The 15377-nt window shown below is 41.7% G+C and overlaps 1 protein-coding gene across 1 annotated transcript in view; it reads left to right on the top strand.

Annotated features, from left to right (window-relative positions):
* Window positions 1-15377, top strand: part of LOC139612333 (disks large-associated protein 2-like) — a 98469-nt gene that overhangs the window by 5661 nt on the left and 77431 nt on the right. The window contains exon 3 of the mRNA XM_071467818.1: window positions 565-666. The gene's annotated coding sequence lies outside the window, so the exon portion shown is untranslated. The remainder of the gene's footprint in view (window positions 1-564; window positions 667-15377) is intronic.

The following is a 15377-nucleotide window of genomic DNA, read 5'->3' as shown; positions in this document are numbered from 1 at the left end:
AATGTGAGGACTCAGAGCAGGAAAACTGAGAGCCAAATAACATGGCAACACATTTATGACTCCTAATAAACCCTCTGAGAGGGAAAAGTGTGAGGCAAAGGCATAAAGACAGAGAAATGCATTTTGAAACCCAGAGGGGAAGAGGGACAGCATGAGTGTGCATGCTGATGGGGATAGGAGCGCGTGGAGCCACAGAGCTGCAGAATCCTGAATCCAGCAGATGGAGACTCCGTGTCCTTGTTTTGCGGTGATCTGTGGGAGCAACATGCAGCTCGCGCTGCTGCCTCGCACTGCTGCAGTGGAGGAGTAAATGCGGAGCTCAACACTGCTCCAGGTGATCCACAGCAGCCCAGCCCGGCAGACTGCTCCCTCCTCAGCCTTCCCTCTCCTCCTCCTCCTCCTTTTCCTCCTCCACCTCCACCTCCTCCTCTTCCACCTCCACCTCCTCTTCCTCCTCCTCCTCCTCCTCTGTCAGTGCTCCATTCCTCTGAGGGCTTTGAAAAAAATAACAAGAAAGGAACAGAAAAACAGAGGAGAAATCCTGCTTTCCCCCTCCGTTCTCAGATGTGAAACACCTCTGCATGACTGTCTGCCACTTCCCTGTCATCGTGTGAAGACGCGCCGCATATGTGCTCCAATGTCTCCGGAACATAGACTCGCTGCAAGGTAAGAAGACATCCAGAAAATCGTTTCTAATCTTCGCAGTACATTTTGAGTGGAACTGTTACGGGCTTGTGGGTGCATGTGTGTGCGTGTGTGAATTTAACAGGTATATGAGAAGTTGCCACAGCAGATTAGGTAATTGGTATTCCTTGCAATGGTTACAAATCAAAAACGCTCTCAGAGACAGATCTTTGTCAGATATGCCAAATACATCTGTCTTCAGTTTTGGAGGAATAGCATCTCTTCTCCCCTTCAATCACAGAGATCCGTGCAGGTGTGTGTGTGTGTGTGTGTGTGTTCATATGTATGTGTGTTTAACAGAATCCAGCAGGGTGGGAAGGATTGCTCCTCAGCCAGGCTTCTTGATGGGCAACAAGGGGATTTTCATCTTGACAGTGTGCTCTCCATCGATCTTCTTATGGACACAAATGTCAGCAGAATTTCAGGCTTTAAATACACAGTCTTCTTTAATGGTACCAATAGTTAATCATTATGTAATCATTTCTATTGATTCGGCTTGGCTGAAAAAAAAAACCTTTTCCTGTCAATTGCTATGTGTGTCTTCATGCCTTATTTGTCATAGACAGAATGAATTCAAGACGAAGAGGTTAAAGAAAGGGGGAGATAAGGATAACAACAGCGAATAGATGGGGATGGGGAGATTTGAGGGGTGGGGGGGCGGGAGAACTTACTCAATCACTCTCTGATCTGAGGAACCTGCTGGCCAACAGCTGAACGGTGCGATCCCTCTCAAATCATTCAATCTTTCAGTCACATGTTAGCTCTGGCAACGCAAAGCTTGAACCTGTAAGTGACCTAATGAGGGTTCATTTGATCACTTTCACCTTCTTCGCACACACACACACACACACACACACACACACACACACACACACATACACACACACCCTTCCCAATGCCATAATAAGAGATGGAGTCTAGCTGGTGCTGCAGCGATATCCAAATCCTGCATTCTGCTGTTTGACAGGGCTTCAGGGCTTTTCTATGTGTGTGTGTGTGTTGAAAGACACACACGTACGTTTAGCTGTTGTATTTATAACCATCTTTGACAGAAAAAAAAAACAAAACACCAACATTTAGCTAAAAATCTGCGTACATTTACACTCAGTCATGTTTGCATACATAACACATAGCATGGGGTATTTTATTCTAAGAAATAACTTTTTTCCCACTGTGATATGCAGCAGAGGACTGACAGCTACTCTTTATAACTGGCAGCATTAATCCTCGTGTCTTGACACATGCAGGCGCGCACACACAAACTGTACATACAGCATTTGCCCTTGCAACAAGCTCCATCTCCTCACACACTGTGCAGCGTGAGCGAGAGGCACGCCTATATGCATACGTACAGGCACATTCAGACAGCTGTGTGGACTGTGTGAATCAGGCTGCTTTCATGTGTAGCAAGGTGTCTGGATGAGGTGATCATTTGTCATTTGTGGCATTGGGATGCAGAGGGGAATCTAAGAGGAGCTGAGTCTCCTAACAGCTCCCAGTTGGATTTTCACTGCTCTGATTCTCAAGCGGATACACTAGCATCCTGGAACGCCTCATTTGTCCGGTTGCCTGTAAAAGGGCTAAAAGCTCCCAACAAGAATAAGAGCATAAGGCCCTACCAGCAGCCCCTAGAGGCTGCAGTGTTTATTACACACAACGGTACGGAAATGTTGACCGGGATGGACAACATACTAAAGATAAAGACAGGTTATACTCATTCAGAACTAGTCCTTAGGACATGCTGTCCAACCAATCAAGTTGTAGCTGCTCTAAATGGCAACATTTAAAGACAGGGTGAAAACCTGGCCGTCACAGAGATGGGAGAGAAGCGATATTGTTAGAATGTGGTGATAATTGTGCACATTTTCTGATGGTCTCTCTTTGAAGACGTTCATACTGCTACACTCAACTGCACACGAAAAGCGACAGAAATAACTGTCAAGAATGAATAAAGAAAGTCAGAGAGAAAAGTTCAAACCCTGACTCCTTTCTCACCTCCACACCGATCACAGCGTGAAGTGGGTGTGAATGTTGGATCGTCTTCTTCAGACAGAAAATCCACCCAGATTTTGATCAGTTCTGATGGACTATACTGCTACAGTGGTTAAGAGAACAGTTTGAAATTTGGGAAATGCTCTTTCTGAGCCAGCAGCCAGTTAGCTTAGCACACAGACTGGAACCAAAGTGTAAAAACAAGTTGTCATTTTACTGGGAGGTTACGTGCTAGACTATTTCTTGGCCAGGACTGGTAACCTCCTTGAGTCTCTGCTGGTTGCCTGGCAACACCTCAGTGTTAGTGCAGATTAAACAAACAAGATATAATGTGTTAACTGGTGAGCTTCAGATGTGCTGATAAATGGATGTTGTTACATTTGGACAGAGCCCAGCTAGCTGTTTCCCCGTTTCCAGTCCTTATGCATCGAGGTGAGAGACATGAGATCAATTTTCTCATCTAAATCCAGACAAGGAAGTGAGTAAGCTTCCCAAAATGTTGGACTATTCCTTTAAAAAACACTCGAGGAAATGATACCTGGATCACCAACTTAAAACGGGTTTATCCCTGGCAGACAGATGGTTCAACCAACATACAAGCTGATCCTCAGGCCCTGCTGCCGGTGGGCTGGTACTGGTTTTGACAGCTGACACATGACAGCTGATTTTGACGGTGGTTCAGTTTCAGAGTGATGAAACATTTTCTGCATGTTCTGTGTGTCCTATTTAGGGAACGGGCGAATCACTCATTTGACACAGTGTATAAAATGACTAATTTGTTTATCTACCCTCTTAGTTTCACTCACAGAGTGTGTGTGTTTGGTTTTAGGATTAGAGCGGCAGTACATCTGGCTGTTGATGGCATCTTTTCTCTTTGTTTTGCAGCAGGGTTTAGAGGTCAGGATGGAATGATTAATCAGCCATTAACTGATGAGCTGATTCATTGTCGGGTGCAGGGCAGGACAACAGTAGAAATACTAGTGAATTCTGTTGAATATCAGAATATATATCGATATGTGTATTATTAATATATATGATAATACACAATCATTTAAATTTATCTTTTATGTTGTCTTATTCATGAAACAGCGGCGTTTCTCACCCATCAGGCGTGAATTTCTGATAAAGGATTTCTTTCTTTCATCTGCACATGATAACCACAGAATCTGGTCTTGTGTTCGTCCCCAAAGCACTACAAATAAAAATTGGCAATTTATTACTTTATTCTGTCTACTGAGCTGCACAAACATGCACTTTCCTCCCAGACTTTTGAATGATTTCAACACTGGAAATAAATCCATTTTTTTCTATGACAGTGAGAAGTAGGGGTGTTCATGACAACCACCACAGGGAATAACACGTTTCCAGGATCCAGCAATTAACTTAAATTTTAGAGAGGATTGGGGTTTTCCTTTCTTTCTAGCGTATCTATTGAGATCTGAAACTGTTACAACTTCACATCTTTTCTCTTTCTTGTCACCATCGTACATCTTGCTAGTGACACCTTGTTATTTTCTCTCACTTCATGTTGTTGTCTACAATAGAGAAGACAGATATTTTATTCAGCACTTTTGTTAAAGACAATACTGGATCATTGCTTTTGCCTTTCAGATCAAATCAAAAATAAAGATTGAGGCTTGTGGTAGCCCTGCTACGCAATGACCAAAAAAGCCTGCTCACTTTATTAGGAACTCCTAGCTAAAACTAATGCAGTCCAATCCAATAGTCCTGCTATACAGTAAATCCTCTTTCATGAAGGTTATAATGTTCAGTTTTTGTTGAAGCAGCCTTGAAGCACTGGTAAATAGGTGTTGATTTATATGATCATTCTGGAGACTTCAGTTTACGATGCTTTCAAACTGCATTCCCTTCCAAAGAGGTGTGTCTGTCCTCATTGATTTCAATGGGGCCAACATTATATAGCACATAGCACCACAGACTACAATTTCCAAAAATGATCATACAGTTGAATCAACACCTCTCTAAAACAGCTTAAAAAACATTCATGTAGGATTTATCGCAGGACTGTTCATTAGTTTTAGCTGCATGTTCCTAATAAACTGCCAACAGAGTGTATTTACAGTTGAAAATACCCAATTTTCCAGTGTTAAAAAACAGTATGTTGATTTATGTCGCTCATTAATCTCCCAACAGGAATTGGGGGCTCTACCTCCTGAGCCAAAGTTGCCCCCACATTTCCTTTACTGTAAATTTGCAGAATTCGAGAATACTCTAAGGGCTAGAGCTGCAATTAATGGTTATTTTCACTCATTTTCACTTTTCAATTAATTACCAGATCATTTCCCTCAATTCATGACTAATCATTTGGTTGAAGTATATTGGTAAAAATTTACAAGAGCCCAAGGTATCTTGTTTCGTCCAATCAATGGTTCAAAAAACAAATACTTTACTTACAATGACATACATCAGAGAAAAGAAATAAATCCTCACATCTGAGGAGCTGGAACCACAGGATATTTTGCATTTTTGCTTGAAAAGTGACTCAATCAGATGTCTTATATTTACTCAGCATTATGTTTCATCTGTTGGATTCTTATCCACAGTATATCATTATTCCTCGATCCGCTGCTGTGGCCGTAGAACCCCCACAAGGATCATTAAAGTTTCATTTCGGCTCTGTTATCTTAATGTTTCCTGGGCACCTGATATGCAGTCCTGTGGCTAAATGAAGAGAAGCTGGATGGAAATAACCAGAATCCTAGTTCCCAGTTCTAATCCCTCGGAGTGGTGCTGAGTACAATACCATGTTAGGTAGTGAGAGAAGCTGTGTGGGTGTATGAGTGAGTAGAGGAGTGAATATGAGTTTGAATATAGAGAGCATTGAGAGGAGTGAGTTGGATATTGGCAACAGAAAGCACGACTGATACAGTTTATTGTTTTGTATTGAGAGCTGGAAACACATACTCCCTTGGCCTCTTTTTACCCAAGTAGATAACTATGAATGAGACATATTTCAGGCGATGTAGTTGAATGTTCTGGAGGATATAAGGCTAAAAAATGGTTTGTGTAAACATTTATATTAAAGGCAAAAAAGGTAGATAGTTTGCACATCAAAGTCCATATGGTACAGGCGCAGGACAAAAATCAATTGCATCACGTGATCCTCTAACTGTAGGTGGAGCTGTCAGTACACACAACCTGTTTTTTAAATGATAGTTAATTGACAAAGACCTTGCACGTCAAAACATTGCATGAATAAAAACTTGGGATCTTGGAAATTTGAGTATATCTGTATAGTGACCACATAACAGGGCATGATGTTGGTATAACAGAGTAGGGGTAGCATTAATGCTTGGCCCCACATAATGTATGTAAGGGAGTTCTGTTGAGTGTCGTCAGCAGATCTGCAGCTGAACCTTGAATTTCTCTTTGGATTGTTAATTTCATGGAAAATGCAAGCGCTCTGTGTCACTAAATATCAGTTTGAAACAATCTCAGTTAAAAGCTTCTCTGCACTTCACTGCATCTTGCAGCATATGACCCACAGTGAGAGCCACTTTGACTCACTCTCAAGCTTTTAGCTCTGTGGGATTTTGAAGCAGCATCAACTGAAATCTCTTAAAAATGCAGCAAATTTATTTGAATTGAATTTTTTTTAATCAGTGCATCATCAGCACTTTGGATCTGAGTCAAGAGTGATGTCCGCTGTCAGTTACTGTACAAAATACAAAGGGTAAAATGGTAAATGTGATGTGCCTGCAGGAAAATCAATGATGAGCAAGCATGAGACTGCATTACCGTGCATGAAAATCATACAGTCTACATTGATCAGCCTGGGGAGAGAATCTCAAACCCTAACCAAAGTGCAATAGGCTGGTTGGAGTATATTGACTACTTTGAGCATGAGGAAACCCCTAATCCAGGTGTGTGTGTTTTTTCTCTGTAAAAAAGCTGTTGCAATTAATAATGGAATCAACCGCCTGGTGTGTGGTGTGGCTTGGCTTCCCTAATGAGGACTGGATTCATCCTCAGTGTCTGACAGTACGCTGAGCTGGATATGCTGCTCTCCAGCCTGTTTCCATGGAGATACTCAAGAGCTGTAGCGTCCCCCCGACCCTCCCACCCCCACTTCTGCTGTACATTCCTCCAAACAGTGCTGCTTCATAAGAGGGATCTGGGCCAGGGTGTGCAAGTATGTGTGTGTGTGTGTGTGTGTGTGTGTGTGTGTGTGGGATACAACAGTGTGTTAGCAGGCACACAAGCACGTATGGTGCCATTGACGGATATGCTTATGCTATTGTGGTAGTATTAAGCTCTATGACTTGGAATGTGCAAGTGTGTGTGTGTGTGTGTGTCTGCAGCTCAGTATCTCCAGTAATGTGATTGTACAGTGTGTAAGTGTGTGTGTTGTACTCCCTCTCCCAGTGTGCCATGCTAGTAGTAGCCGCTAATCTCGAAGCTCTGCTGCAGCGAATGTGCAAGTGTGTATGTGTTCGTGTATGTCACTGAGGGCTATGAAGGCTGAATTATCAGCTGTGCTCTGAGTGGTCATTGACAGAGTGTGTGTGTGTGTGTGTGTGTGTGTGTGTGTGTGTGTGTGTGTGTGTGTGTGTGCGTGCTCAAGCAGTGTATGTGAGATAGTGAGTCAGAGTGACAGAGAGAGTGCGGAGATGACAGAGGTGAGGAGAGTGAGGGCAAAAGAGGTTAGGAAGAGAGAGACAGAAACAGCAGGAGAAAAGACGTGACAATCTAATGAATGCAGGAAACAACTGTTATTTGTAAACTGTGACCGATGTAATCTCATTGAAAAATAATCCTGCTGCATTCTGTGCGCTACATGTGTGCAGTTTCATGTGTGTAGTTGGTGTACATGTTTCCCCCTCGGGCTGTGAAGCCAGGAACAAACTCCTGTGATTCTTGCTTACAAGGTGACAAAGGTGACAAGTGATTCCTGGCCAGACAAAGAGGCCACCACGGGGACGGAGCGTGTCGAAAATAGCTGCAAAAAGGATCTTTCTATCTTGGCAGAATGATGCAGTGCGACCTGAACAGAGAGTCCCTGCTGTATGGAGGCCAGGGCAATCCCTGTAGCAACAGGGTATCTAATCCTGAAGCCCTCCCTGTCAATATACAGCCTGCCTCTGTTTGAAGAGTAGCTCCACCCTTTGATTCATCAACTAAATCTGGAACTTTTTGGCTGTTACTGTCTGGTTTTGTTAGAGGAGCATGGTAATTAAGGTAAGCAATGTGTCAAAATTACAGAGGAACATTTTTCCTTTTTGGCAACCTTTTTAAAATGACATTAATCGTTTTTTTATCACTTGTGGTTAGGAGAGCAAGAACAAACAAGACATGTTAAAACCCGGGTCAAAACCTTGTATATGGTCGGACCACATCATTTGGATTATGCCTAGTGTCAGTCGGTTTCAGCCCTTTATCTGTTTGCTTTTCTCCTACTTTGTGCTCACATATATAGTATCTTTATACAGCTGAATTTCCAATAAAGCTGTTCTCATTTACATGTTTGTCTGTTTCTGTTGTCAGACAATGGAGCAAGTATGAAATAGTGACTGAAACGTAGCCCACTAAGACTACATGTTGACCAGCGGTCACTTCCAAGCCAGTTCCAAGCTGCTGCACTGCTGGTGAAATCCCGATTTTGTAATGCCTTTGTCTGACAAAATCACCAAACACATAAGTTAAAAACAATGGCTGTGCTGTGATTTTGGCCAAATTTATTTGTAAAATGATCACTCAGAGACAAAGTGAGAGTCTCATTCATATCAGCTGCTGTGGCGTCAGCATAGCGAGGTGTGCCTGCGGAGGAAAAGCCTGAGCTTGTGCTTGCAGGGCAATACTGGTGACTGTCTTCTATGGACAGCAGCAAAGGTTTTCTCCAAAAAGTTGCTAGATTTGTTGCTATATGCTTTTTTGAAAAAAAGGTCAGTCAAAGGGTCTGACAAGACACGTTAATCTAGTGACAAAGGCGCTAAATTTGCCACACTGCTTTTTCATGCCAAATCATTTTGAAAACGCAACGACCAATGGGGAAACCAGCACTTGGTGAGCTGACCAATAGTGTAACCTTATCGCTCAGTCATGCAGCATTTGGCTGATCAATGGTGTAACTTCCTCATTTAGGCAGTGACATTCCCGTTTATAGGGCTGGCCTCGCTGTTGTGGTCAGGCCAAAAAAAGAAACACACCATCTGATATGTTATCACCTTATTAAGCTGTTATGAAAAATATAGGGCAGCAACTAACTAATTATTTCAATTACTGATTAATCTGCTAATTTGTCTTCTCAAAAATAGTGAAATATATCCATCTCAAATATTCACATAGAATAAAAAATTGATCAAATCCAAATTGTTGCTGATGAATTTACTGTCAAACAACTAACTGACTAATTGTTACAGCTCTACATGTTCACAAACGGATGCTTAATCACAAATCCAGCACCATTAATGTTCATTTGAAGCTTCTGGTTAAGTCAAATATTCACTCTCCACCACCTCCTGAAAAAAAGATTTCTATCTGTTGTTTGGTGCTGAACAGGTAGTGTACAGTGCAGGTTTTAGAATTTTTTCACAGACAACTAAACAATGACCTGAAACTTGCTATGAAGCTCCTTAAAACTGAGGAGGTCCATCAACTATTAAGACTTATGACCTCTGTGTTTCTAAAATCCTGGCTATACAAAGATCCCTAAATAAACAAAAAACAGACACTAGATGAAATGTAGAATGGATACACAAATTAAATATGTCCTCATTTTTGGCTCTGATTTTATATTTGAAAGTCTTCCCACAGGGGAAAAAAAGAGATCAGAATCAGCTTTATCGACCTATGTAGTTTTAATTGCTATGCCATCATGCATGAAATTGATTTGAGTGTGTGTTCTCCCTAACAGCATCTATAGTGAACATCTCCATAGCTGATAATAGGATATGCTGTGTGCCGGCTTGGCCCGTAGAAAGCAGGGTGGTAGCAGTCATCTCAGTCCATCGCACTCTGGGGAGCGCTTATAGGATCAGTGCTAGTCAAGGCAGGAGAGAAACTCTGTGGGGGTGTGTATGTGTGTGTGGATATTAAGGTTAACATGACCACATGGGCTCGATCCTTCGCTAATGCTCTGGTACCTGCCGTGTGTTAATGGCCAGAGTCTTGTGACTCACACAGGGCGGCGATGCCTGCCAGGTGGTACATGTCCACACAGGGAATTCAGCGTGCTAATACTAATGTGCTAAACCAGCGTCCAGTCAGGCAGGTGGGGGTAGCCTGAGCACTAAGGACAGGATAAAACACCGGCAGGGCACTGCAGCGTGCAGTGGTTGGCTGCTTTCCTCAGCTGAAAGCTCGCATGCTCTCTGTCATGCTCTGCTTCTGTATCATGTACGTAAGCGTGTGAGCACACATGCACAGCTACTGAGACTTCATTCTGCAGGTGTTCAGTTAAAACACCTGTGAAATGCAGGTTTTTGTAAAGAAGAAAAAACTACTGGGTTGACACTCGCTTTCATCTAAATAACTGTTCTCATCCAAACTTAACCACTTCAGTGATAAAGTGGAGCTTTATTCTTGAAAGACTGCTGTCCTGCGTTCACAGGAAGAACACTTCACATTTTTTGGTCTTTGCATAAACAGTGTCCAACTTCTTTTATATTCGATTTCAAACAAAAACTGACTTTCCACGCTTCAACCACTCTTTCAACTTTCAATTCACTTTGGCAAATCCCTAACTAGCCTCTAATCGGAAGGCTCTGCCCACTTGGAAACGGCCAACGCAAGAGGTTTTCATCACTTGACTCTCGCAGGCTGCTGGCATGCAGCACCCGCTGTCTGGCCTGAACAGCAAACCCTTGGCTCATCAGCACAACTTGAGCATGGACGTGGAATATTAATATTGTTAAATATTCCACTCAATAGGGATCCATCAGGCCCCTCCAGGATGGTCCGCAGTTCAGTTTGGAGTCCATCTAATAGTTTGGCTAATTTTCTAATCTTATTAATACTTTTAAGGGGAAACTATTTGAATATAGGACAGAGATTGTTTTTACTGCTAACCTCTTGGACTTTCAGCAATGTGGTGATATAACCATGATATATATATATATATATATATATATACACATTTACCATTTTCTGAACACTACAGTCACAAACAGAGCCTTCACATATATGTGATGCCAGATGACTGAAATCTAACCATTTAGTTTAAGGCCTTTTAGCAGCCTCAACATTCAGCAATCGTTTTAATTGCGTGGGATCAGATAGATCTGTTTGTCACCACAGAGACACGAGAGGCTCTGATGTGTCATGGCATACAAAGGTGACGGGACTGACAACACAGTCTGGCACCCCGCTGCGGTGACAGTTCAATTCAAAACTAATTATGGGAAACTCTGAAGCTTGTCTTGGTGTCTTCAGAGGAGTCTGCATGAGGTGAAAAGTGTTGACATGCACCTTTCAGTGGTTAGGATCATGCTGCAGAATAAGCTTTATCACTTTATTAGTCAAGAGTCACTGTGAAAAGTTGAGAGACTTTTCCTCTAAGCTAAGAAAGCTACCACCAGAGGGCAACTCTCTTCATTTTTCTTGTCAAATTTTACAAAACTTCTCACATAATAGTGAGGAAACAGTATAGATTTAGCCATAGAGAGTATCTGTCTGTCTACAGGGTTTTTAGATTGACTACTTAAGAGACTGGGCATGTGTGCACTGTGCGTCATGCTGTGCGCAGAGAGGAAGGAGAGACAGGTAAAAGCACGCACCTCCTCTGTCAGCCATTATTCTTTCAGCCCATTAAAACCAAAAATCTAAACTTGCTGTTCTCTGGATGAAGACACCATAGGTGTTTTGGTGCAGAATAGCAATATAATCCCATGATCCCATTCAGGATTCTCAGGACTGGTGTAACATGTCGAGTCAGGAAGTGTCACACACAGGCAGTCAGTTTGAAAGCATTTTCTGTCCCTTTCTTCTGTATCGCTACAACAACTCATTCTGACTGAAAGTGAGGCCACAGACAGAGGAGCAGTGTGTTGTCTTTGGTGCGGAGATTGAGATACGCTGATCTGATATCCGGTATCTCAGCCATGAGGTGAAGTTTTTTGGCTGTTTTAGAGGCACTGGCCTTACAGTAAATTAAAAGATATTTCAACAGGTATAGAGATTTATAAATTTGGAAAAAGGGAGCACTGGTATCAGACTGGTACTTGGTCTTGGCAGACACCTGAGCTGATTTATAGAAACTGGTATAAGGTGTGAAAAAGGATCAGTGCATCACTACTATTTATGAAGTAATCCATGATTGAACTCCTGAAAAAAGGAGCAAAACTGAGTTTCTGCCATTCAAACTTTTCACAGTCTTTCCTATAAAATTTATCCACTTGTCACAAAATCTGGCACAAAATATATGTTTTGAGTGTTTCTTGCCAAACTGCGGCAAGGCCAGTTTGAGATACACTGGCGCTACAGTAACATGACAAATTCAGGTATTGATAAAGGCCAGTCAACATGACATCTGACGGGTTGTTCAGCCTTAGAGGAGGTTGGTGCTTTCTGAGTACTTTTAATAATCCCCACCCTAGAAACACAAAGAATGTACAGTGTGTCAGGACAAAACACACACTGATGTCAGACACTATCTGTGTCTACTGCTTTTTGTGGTCTACATTCCAGGCTCAGTTTCTATGGTAGCATTTATTTGTAAGGAGGAAATGAAAATGTAAGAGCAGGTGATTCCTAATAAAATCTTATCTGGATCTGTCATATGAGCTGTTGTTGAATTTTGTTTTCATGAAAAAAGAATACAGCCCTGTGGAATTACACTGCATGCTTCTACTGAAAATCACATTAACCAAATAGTTTGTCTTGTACTTGCTAAAATCATTTGGATGAATGTCTTAATGCCGCGTAGGGTTCTGATTTGCCTCTGTACCCGTTATCCATTCAGGCCGATATCCCTCCACAACGGCAGTGCTACCACCCAAGGCACTCTGAAACCAGGACAAAAGCTTGCTATTGTGCCTGCAGATGGGCATAATAAGAAATATTGCTGTGTGAAATACCCAGTTTGTGCTTGTGTAATCTCCCTCAGCAGCATCTTTATTAAAATATTCCATTGCTGCAGTGTGCTCTTGGTGTCTTAAGTAGAGGCAGCTTCTGTTGAATGTCAGACTGCTTTGACAAACGACACTACAGAGCGAGAACCACCCTGCTTATGTGCGGCAAAACACGGGTGATGGAAACACCCCAGCAGGACATTAAAATGGTTGCAATCAAACAACAAGGTGAAGGAAAAAAAAAGAGGTCAAGCCACTACAAACTTTAAGCTAAAAGTAAATGGGGACTTTGAAAAATGATGTCCAAAATCTCATTGTTTTTATCTAGATAAACTATGTTTTGGCATGTAAAAATACGATGATCTGATAACTTGAATTTACAGATTAAACTCAAATCGTCAGGTAAATAATATCACAATAATACTTTCCAGACATATAGAAATTATTGAGAAAAAAGAAGAGAAAATTTGAGCAATTAAAGTGAACGGTCAATTTTGCTAGTTAAAAGTCAATCAGGGAATTAAAATGACAAAGCACCTTTTCATTCAGTTACAGGTATTGAGATGTAGCCAGCGGCCGTAGCTATCTGAAAATAGCAGTCTGGAGCCTTGTAAGAAAACTCTCAGTTATGAAAAAAGGACAGACTTTTATTTGTGAAGGCAAAGCTAAGGTTCAGTGTTCTTTGGATGAATTTCTATAACCATGAGTGCACATAACTTTTTTGGTCTGGTTCTCATGGGAGCACCTGGAGATGTTGCTTTATGCACCCTTTACACAGCATGGTTATCCTCCAAGCTGTCATCATCACAACCCCCACAGCTGCTCTCCTCACTATCTTCCTCTCTTTCAAACATGGTAGGTGATGATGTCCCTGGTTGAGCCTGCTATCAGCTGTTTGCATCCATAAGTCAACAGCTGGCTCTGTTGTCAGGCAGGATCTGTACTTGCTTTTTATTACTGCTGAAGGACAGTGTAAGGGACAACAGAAGGGCTCTCTGAATGTTGGAGTAACTATCTGGATTGCTTGTTGACCAAGTCATACACAGATGAGGCTGCCAAACATTTTCCTGCTTGGTTTCAATGCTTCCACTCTCTTACTGTGAAGTCTCTGTCAACAGACAAACTGGTTTCTGAAGGATCTTAGTAAGTGTTGCTTGCACTTCTTGAGACCAAGTTGAGGGATCAAAAATTGAAAATTGATCATGACTTGAGGGATCTTCTTTCAAAGTCATGACTTAGACTTCTACTCTTTGGTTCTGTCAGTATCAGCATTTGAAACACTCTCCAGTACTTGCCTTCACTGACAAGCAGAAGTGTCAGATGTACAACAACTACCATGAGCTCATCTTGGAATTAACCAATAGAGAAATTCTCTTGCTGGAACCTGAATAGGTGACCTGTAAAATGTTTTAGTGTCAAGCATGCTGGCTAGGAAATGCCAAAAATGCTCTGTGCAGATATGTGTTAGGTCACTGTCACTTGTAGCCACTGGAATTTGAATGGCAAAAGGGTGATTGGATTTCTTAAACTGGCTGTGCCTGTTATCAATAGTTTGCACTATGTTCATGTGCTTTTTACTCTTCTTGTGCTTTTCAAAAGCTGGATGACTGAAAATTTTTGTCCCTGTATACATGTTTTATCCACAAGATCGGAATTTTCATGGCATATTTTGAAGTACATCTCTGTGCACTCATCATTTGTTTGTAACCAGGCTACCTTCTGCAGCTACTTTCCTGCGAATACACTTCTCCTATGTTCAGGTTCAGTCTGGTGTTTCTTTGAAGGTGGTGGAATACCTAAGTAATTAGTTATTGTGGCTTGCTTTTTGGATATTTTGATGAATGGATGAAAATCCTACATCCAGAGAACAAATGTAAGTTGTCTATCAATAATTCTATTGACCCTCATCGAGGTAATTTTGTACAACATAGGAGCCCAAATCTTCCTTATAGCCTTTTTTAAAAACCTTGGGGTTGATAGAGTTCAGCAAAATGCAAAATTAGGTTCAGTATAAGGTAAAGAAATATCACATGACCTATAAATAGATGACTATTACACATACGGGACTTTTTCTCCCACAAATACGGCAGTGAAGGTGAATAACGCTGACTCACAGCAGGTCAGATGCATGTTGTCATTACCTAATGATTGTCATTACTGGTTTTAGAAGTGCATGAATAAAACTACATGGTGAGAGATCAGCATGGGCTTACACAACAGCCACACGTGTATGTGCGGAAACACACAGGTGGAGACATCAGGTTACATCAAGTGGCTGGGGGGCAGACCGGGGGGGTTGAAGAAGACATACATGATAAGACACTTGTTTTTGGAAAGTGATTAAGAAGTGAGTAAATAAAACTAATAGTCATTTGGTGGCATGACAAACGGTGTTAGCTACCAGCCTGTTTGATGCATTAAATGTATTATTCATACAGTGTGGCTGCTGGGTGCAAGCAAACAGGAGGAGAGAGTCTGGCATCCTGTTTTGCCACAGTCCTGTGAACACTTTACATTTTGATGCTTTTTTGAAGATCTTTTTAATGTAATTTGATGCTGTTAAATTTTTTGTTTTACATTAATACTGTTTATGAATCTTTGGGTACAACAGGCCAGTATTTTGCATAACCTAATTTCTATGCCACACTCAGATGTGAATGTGCCCAACATCAT

The sequence above is a fragment of the Trachinotus anak genome, unplaced genomic scaffold (genome assembly GCF_046630095.1).
Source record: "Trachinotus anak isolate AG129_WGS33_773 ecotype Australia unplaced genomic scaffold, CSIRO_AGI_Tana_v1 ptg000031l, whole genome shotgun sequence".
In the NCBI taxonomy this organism is placed as follows: domain Eukaryota; kingdom Metazoa; phylum Chordata; class Actinopteri; order Carangiformes; family Carangidae; genus Trachinotus; species Trachinotus anak.
Note: the sequence above shows the minus strand (reverse complement) of the source record. Positions and strands in the feature narration are given on the sequence as shown.